General features: G+C 32.8%; 1 pseudogene; it reads left to right on the forward strand.

Moving 5' to 3' along the window:
* LOC109437936 (T-box transcription factor T) overlaps nt 1-7604 on the forward strand; it is a 33149-nt pseudogene extending 25545 nt beyond the window's left edge.
* Nucleotides 7605-8683: the final 1079 nt, after the last annotated feature.

An 8683-nucleotide genomic window follows, 5' to 3' on the forward strand; every position in this document is an offset into this window, starting at 1 on the left:
GACTGAAAATTGATTATAGAGTTAAATATAAAATGTAAAATATAAACCTTTTAGCCAAAAACTTTGAAAGTCTTTGGAATTTTTAATGTTTTTAGACTTTAACACCCAAAGCACAATTCATAAAAGGAAAATTGATAAATAGGCCTCCATAGAATTTAAAAATATTTTGCTCTGTGAAAGACATGTTGTGAATACCATAAGGCAAGCTGCAGAGTGGGAGAAACATCTGTAAACCACAAATGTAAAAAGGACAAGTATGTGCAATATATAAAAACTCTCAAAATTCAACAATAATAACTAAATAAACAAGCAGCACAATTAGAAATTAGACAAAAATACACAAAAATAAATTTTACCTAAGAGAATACACAGATGGCAAATAAGCACATGAAAAGTTGTTCAGCAACATGAGCCATTAAGGAAATGCTAATTAAAACTACAATGAGATACAGTTATACACATAGAATGATGAGGAAAATAATGTCACTATAGTGACAACACCAGATGCTGGCAAAGATGTAGAGAAACTGAATCTCTTATACATTGCTGGTGGGAATTTAAATCGGTACAGCCACTATGCAAATTAGTTTGGCAGTCCCTTAAGAAAAAACAAACAAACAAAAAAACATGCAATTATGATATCATCCAGCAGTTGCACTCCTGAGCATTTATCCCAAAGAAATTAAAATTTATTTTCACACAAAACCCATATACAAATGTTTATAGCAGTTTTATTTGTCACTCAAAATGACCCAGGTGTTCTTCAATGGGTGAGTGGTAAATTCATGGAATATTACTCAGCAATAAGTAGGAAAGGACTATTGATAAACACAACAACTTGGATGAATCTCCAGAGAATTATGCTAAGGGAAAAAAACCTAAGTGACAAAACTAAGTGAAAAAACCCTAGTATGTAAGTCCTATACTATAGGATTCCATTTACATAACATTCTTGAAATGACAAAATTATAGAAATGTGTCGTGTCCAGCGCAACACGGGCAGTGAGGGTGCGAGAAGGGGCGGTTTGGGTTAAGTTTTCTTACACGGTCTCTGAAACTCACACATCATAACAGAAAAATATTTATCTCAATCACCCTTTGTCAGTCAACAGCTGAAGCACAAGGTCCCACAATGTCTTAATTAAGGTATGTACCTTCACAGGGTCAAGTCTCTCATTTTGTAACAGTTCTGTTGAGCTAAGTGGAGAGAACTGATCTTTATTGTTTTTGTAACTTCTCTCACAAACAGGTGCCAGGGAAAAGCCAGAGCCGGCAACAGCTTTTCCCAGGCAGGGGGAAGGGGAGGCAAGGCCCTTCCCATATTTTTCTAAGGCAGCTCATTGGGGGTCCCCACTCGGTTCTGCCTGGCTTAGGTTGTAACTCCCATGAAATATCTTACCCGTCTTTGGCTGCAAACCTTCTTTTGGGGACCAGACAGAGAGACATAAAGTGTAAACATAAGGATGGAACAAAGTCCCAGAAAGGCAGTCTCACAGACTCTTCTTTCCTTAAGGAAAGACACGGGGGGACAGTTGGCTAGGCTGTTGTGTTACTACAGAAATGGAGAACAGATTTGTGTTTGTCAAGGGTTAGTGAAGAGGTACTTTTGTGTATAAAAAGACAACACAAAGGATTCTTGGGGTGATGGAATTTTCTGTTTTGACAGTAACAATGCCAATAGCCTTGTTGTGATATTGTAGTATACTTTTTAAGGTGTAATCATTGAAATAAATTGAGTAATGAGTACATGAGATCCCTCTCTATCATTTTTTACCATGGCTAGTGAATCTACAGTTACTTCAAAATGAACATTTTATTTAAAATTAAATAATTATATTTAAATCCTAAATAGTAATAGTAGTCTCCCTGTTGATATCATAGAGTAAAACCTTTATCAGTTTGGTACTTGTGTTGTCACTAGCTAGGCAGACTCCTACGACTAGGTCAAAAGAAAAGATTACTCTGTGCACCCTCTCATCCTGCAATACTCCACGTGATTACAGACCTAACTCCAAGACAGACCTTACAAATCAGCTGAAGGAATACATATTATTGAATTTCTAAATAAATAAATAAATGTGTGTGTGTGTGTGTGTGTGTGTGTGTGTGTCTGTGTGTCTGTGTGTGTGTTACATGTTCATTTCATAGTTTAGGACGATCTTTCATTGTAAGATTAAGAGAAGAAAAAAGCCCTAATATGCAAATTAAGCAAATAAAAGTTATAATAAGAGAAAAAAGAGTGAAAACTCAACAGAGCAGGTAATGTAATTCTAGTGCAGACCATTACAGGTCTTAAAAAAAAAAAAAGGTATTAGCAGTACATGAATTTTTTAAAAAGGTCAATATAAACTCCAAAAATGACAGAAATAAGATAAAAAATTAGTTTCCAAACATGACTTAAAATTATTATTTACCAACTGAGGAAATCCTTTCAGCCTAACATTTTCCCTTAAAGTGCTATTCAGATTGTGACTTTGAACTCCTAGAGATGGAAAGCTAAGTGGTATTTCATTACTTAATATGCTCACAACCATAATAATGCAAATACTGTTTACTGACTTTAAATTTTGAGAATCAATTTTCAGGCCAAGAAAAGATGTTATGCTTAAAGCATGGTATGAAATTTTAAGAGCTGTGAAAATGTAAAAGTGTAACTAATACAAAGCAGATTGTGGGGAAAATTTGGTTGAGAAGGAAGGGCATTAATATTGCATTAAAGTATGGAAACTGAATAAAAATATAGAAAAATGAACTGAGGTTTAATTACATTGTTTATATTAATGATAATTGATAGAAAACCCAAAACAGTAGAACTGTTGTCAAATACAGAGATGGACTTGAGCAAGGTAACTATTTCTATTTGATATTGGGGTGATAGTAAATGCTTTCTGATATTAATAAATTCAGAAAAAAATATATATATGTATGTAATTTTGAAAAGAGAATAACCCAAATATAAACAATTTTAAAAAAGGCCTGTGCAGAGTAGATCTAGAAATGAAGAAGTGGTATGAGGCTGTCAATTTTCATTATAAGATATCCTTTAACGTGAATTTCTAATGTGCATGTATTACTTGATAGACATAAATACTTTAAAAGTATGAAGCTGTTTGATTTTAAGTGATAGTGATTTATGATATAAGGATGCTTACTTTTGAATTAATATGAAAAAATTAGGATGGAAGCAATTTACCAGACTGCAATAATGCATATGAACATTTTTTCAAGCAGTTTTTATATGTGAAATCTGTTATTTTCCTTGCTTTATATTGCTAAGTTTGAAATATCACTCACCCAAGGCTCTTTGTTTCTTCCTAGTTACTTGGCTAGCAGCTGCTTCTGTTTACAAGCATATATCATGTGAATTACAAGCAAATAAAATAATTGGCTTTCAATTAGACTAAATTTTTACCAAGTGGATTCTTGTGTCCTGATTATGCCTTTATAGTCTAAATAGCCACACTCACAACTCAAATGTGCTCTTAATTTAATTAATTATACATTTTAGAAAGGAAAATTTTTGTTTTTTATAAAATATAATATCATTAAAATGGCTACAAGTAAAATAAGAATTGTCTTGCATTGGGAATAAACAGTAGAAAGATTTAACTATTTAGCAAAGTATAATGTTTATTTGTAATTTTAAAGTTCAGCATCTTAAAATCTTTCTGGTTTTACTTTGAAGACAAGTCATCATTGATATTTAAAAATGTATGCTTCTGGAATAAATCATCCAATTGTTTTATTTCTCTGTTTAAATATCCTAGATCTTCTTGCAATAGAGTATAAGTCACTACAGCTTTATTTTCAATAGAGAGTTGTTGGTCCCTCTGATAGTATCCCAGAAACCCAGAATTATATTGTCTGCAATTATTATTCAGCTTTTTTTTTTTTTTAATATTTACCTAGGATGTTACTTATTGTCTCAACTGGGCACCATATCACACACATTACAAATAAATTCATTACAATTTAAAGGAAATAATTTTCCTTCTCTGTTCGACTAGTTTCTACCATTTCTCTCTCCCAATAACAAATATAACTTAAAATAATCATTGACTATTTGTTTTCATTTGTCAGCAGAGATTACTGTTTACTGATAAGGACATCTTTGTTAAAAACAGATGATTTTTTTTTAAAGAAGGTCAAAATGATCAGGATAATAAAAACCTTGAAATACTTTCCTTTCTGAATTTAGAAATTAAGTTATGACAATACATTTTTGTATAAAATATATACAAAAACAATAACACATGTTCAAATAGTTAACTAACTTTGTTATCCCACAAGGATCATGAAAATTAAGTAATTTAATGAAAGAATATATTTCATAATTCAAGAGGATAATCAGTTCTACCAATATTCACAAGTCTTACCTATAGATTTATAATGCAAATATATGTATAATGTATTTTTAAACTTTTTGGTAAGTTCAGGAATCAGGAAAACTTAACATTTATAATAATGAAGCATTTATATCATGTTTTTTATTATTTAATTATACTTATCCAATAATTTAAAAAGTTTTATTCAATTTCATTACTGTATTTTGAATTAAATTTTTTATTAGTTTTGTTTAAATACCTTCATTATCAGGAAAATGAAAATTGAGTGATACATTTCCATTTATGTATCAATTTCAATTTTTATAAGTAATTTAATTTATTTTTCAATGATGAATAACTATAATTATAGGGTTTCAAAAATGATAGAGTAGAATATATGTTTCATGAAATTGTATTAATGATAATTGTACTGAACATTTATTGCCAATTTGAACTAAAAACTAACACAAGAGACAAAGGACATTATATAATCATAAAATAGTCAATCCATCAAGGACATATAACAAGTATAAATATATATGTACCCACCATCAGAGCATCTAAATATGTAAGGGAAACATTGACAGAATTGACAAGAAAAGTAGATAGCAATGCAGTAATAGTAGGTGTCTTCAATATCCCACTTCCAATAATAGAGAGGACATGCAGACAGAAGATTAATAAGGAAAAAGAGGACTAGAATAGCACTATAAACTAAATTAGCCTAATAGATACATATATATATATATATATATATATATATATATATATATATATATATATGTTGTATATGTGTATATATACACACATATCTGTTATATATTATATATTATGTATATATATATATATATATATATATATATATATATATAGAGAGAGAGAGAGAGAGAGAGAGAGAGAGAGCATTCTACCAAGCATCAGCAGAATATACATTCTTTTTAATTGCATGTTTTTTTTTCCCCAGGATAGATCACGTTAGGTTACAAAACAAATTTAGGAAGATTGAAATCATACCAGGAAATATCTCCTATCTCCTACCACAATGGAACAAAACTGGAAGTCAATAGCATAAACAAAACTGGGAATTTCACAAATATGAGGAAATTAAACCATCTTTAGAAGAACAAAGAGCTATTGCATTTCTTGATTTCAAAATATAGTGCAAAGGTAAGTAATCACAACAGTATGGTAATGGAAAAAAGACAGACATATAAATCAATGGAACAAAATAGAGAATCCAGAAATAAATTCACATATATACAGTCAACTGATCTTTGACTAGGTTGCCAAAAATGCACAATGGGGAAAGGATAGTCTTCAATAAACGGTGTTAGGAAAACTAGATATCCACATGCAAAATAATGAAATTGATTATCTTATATCACACCACACACAAAAATCAACTCAAAATGGATTAAAGACTTAACTGGAAGACCAGAAACTGTAAAGCTTCTAGATCTAGAAGAAAAAATAAAAAATAAAAAATCATGTTATTTTTATTTTGCTTTTTTTTTGGCAATGGTTTTTGGATATAACACAAAAAACACAGGCAACAAAACCAAAAATAAACAAGTGGGATTACATCCAACTGTAAAGCTTCTGCACAGGTAAGGGAACAATCAACAGAGTGAAAGGTGACCAATGAATTGGGGAAAGTATTTGTAAACCATATATTTGATAAGGGCATAATCTCAAAAATATACAAGAAAGTCCTATACTTAATTTAAAAAAAAAACCCAAAAAAAAAAACCTCATGACTCAGTTAAAAAATTACCTAAGGCGTTTTTCCAAAGAAGATATACAAATGGCCAACAGGTATATTAAAACAAATGCTCCATGTCACTAATTATGAGGAAATGCAAATCAAAACCACAATGAGACATCACCTCACACCTACCTAGATGGCTATTGTAAGAAGAAAATAAAACAGGACAGGTGTTGCTTGAAATATGTGTCATAGTTTGAAGTCTGTACCATAGTTTAAAACCCAAACATACAGTTATTAGTAGTAAAAGCTGGGCCACATTTCAGCAGTAAACTGTGCATGCATAGCCTCTGAAATAGATTGATGTCCCTCTGAAATAGATCAATGTCTCTTGTTAATACGTATTTTGTCCATTGATGCTAGGTAGGAGCCACAGATTAATATTTTATTCTCTAATTTTTTTTATTGCATTTAACACAGGACCAGCAGGGACGTTACACAACAAACTAATAAGAAGTGAAGCCTGCGTTAGCTATTTGATCAAATATGTTTCATGCAAACTGGCTAGGAACATCAAAACAATTAGTCAGACCTGAAATTCAATCTGAGGTAGTATTTGTATTCAAAGATTTGCATTCAGAGAGGTTCAGAGACCAATTTATATTTTGATTTGTTTTGAAGTGGCCATCTGCCCATATCAAAAAGCTACTAGAAGAGTTTGGCAGGCAGGTTAAAGAACTAAAATAACTACTTTGTGTAGGTCAGGTTCCCCAACACCCTGGTGTTGCTTGGAAAGCACAAAAACTAATGTTCACAGCTTGTGATACTCTACCTGCAAGTGGCTGTACTTCACAGAGCTCACCAACCAGATTATGCTCCCCAGGAACAGCAGGAGAATGTTTCTAGTACTGAAGGTGAATACGTCTGGCCTGGACCCCAAAGCCATGTATTCTTTCCTCCTGAACTTGGTGGTGCTAGACAACCACTGCTGGAAGTACGTGAACAGAGAGAGGGTGCCCTGGGGTCATTCTGGGCTACAGGTGCCCAGCATGTCTCCCTCCAACCTGACTCTGAACTTGAGGGCCCATGGGATGAATGTTCCTGTATTCTTCTGCAAAATTAAACTCATCAACAAGCTCAACAGAGGGTGTCAAGTCTTACTGAACTCCTTACACAAATATAAACTTCAAATTCACATAGTAAGAGTTGGGGGCATCTACAGGACATGATTATCAGCCATTGCATTCCCAAGATTCAGTGCATATCTGTGATGGCTTATCAGAACGAGGGGACCACAGCTCTTCAAACTAAGTAAAATCTACTTGCAAAGGCTTTCCTTGATGCAGAGAAGCAGGGATAACATAGATGGAAGATTTTAAAGACAAGAAGCAATCTCAATATTCTTAATGGAGATGCTTTTTCCTGGAATTCATACTTTTTTGTCCATTGCCAAACCATACCCTAAGTTTGGAGGTCCTCTCTCACTGTTCTTCACACATGGCTGCAAAAGATACTCTCTCCGCCTTGAAGAACCACAGTTCACCCTCTTCCCTCTCAGCCCATATACTCATTGAAATAATTAATAATCCAAGACAGCTTTAATTTTTTTTTTTTACTTCAGGATTTATTTTTAATAAAACAAATGAGTCTGACAAGTCCAAGGTACAAAATTAACCCATATAGTACTGATTAACAATAACAGTACACAAATCAAGCCTTCCTCAGGAAGGTGTCTTCCTGTATGCTCTATTTGGTTACACTGGGGGTCCTGAGTGGGTGCCCTGTGTACAAGTCCCTCTGGGACACAGAGATGAAGGTATCTTTCACAGGCCGCATGGATCTGTTCAAGGACAGTGGGGTATGCTCCATGTTCTTAAAACCAACCTGGTTGTCAACAGGGTCTGTAGTAAGAGCCTCCAGCCTTGAAGGCTTTTGCTACAGATCCTGGTAGGATCTCACTGGGTCAAAGCTGTACACAGCTTTCAAATCCCTGGATGATGTTGTAAACATAGAATGGAAAAAAGCCTTTTGAATAGAGGATTATTTGCCTGATTTCCAGGAGTCACCCATGTAGTCATGGCCTGATTATGGAAATGCTTACACATCTTTACTTTGGCTTCAATAATCTTTGTCAGGGTATGACAGTCTCCATGAATACCATTGAATCCAATGGCTGTTTCAGAAAATGAAATACTGTAGCAAGTTTTTCATTTTCTGCCTAATTCTTTCAAATTCTAATCGTCTATTAAAATGACTTTGCACCTAGAAATATTTATTTTGGGAAAAAAAATGAGCAAGCTCTTTTGCACAGAATGAAAATCTTTAAATTGGATTACACAAAAGAACACATGCTTTTCTTTTCAAAGGAAAGTGATTTTAAAAGCTCATAATGACTTAGCAAAGGTTTTCTGAAGATCAAACGCTTAAATGCCCCGTCATTTGAGTGATAATTTCTAAATTGGAAGGATGCAGAGTGATTCAAAATTGATGATAAAAAAAATCAACTTTAAATTATTTTAACTGGTTCTTTGAAGTTTTACATTAATAAATCTCAGTTCATGATATAACTTAAAATTTCTGGTGAATTATGAGATTAGGTTCATCCAAAGAGGAGATAATGCATTTCTACTCTCATTTGTGATAACTGGAACAA

Source organism: Rhinolophus sinicus, linkage group LG03 (assembly GCF_036562045.2).
Source record: "Rhinolophus sinicus isolate RSC01 linkage group LG03, ASM3656204v1, whole genome shotgun sequence".
In the NCBI taxonomy this organism is placed as follows: Eukaryota; Metazoa; Chordata; class Mammalia; order Chiroptera; family Rhinolophidae; genus Rhinolophus; species Rhinolophus sinicus.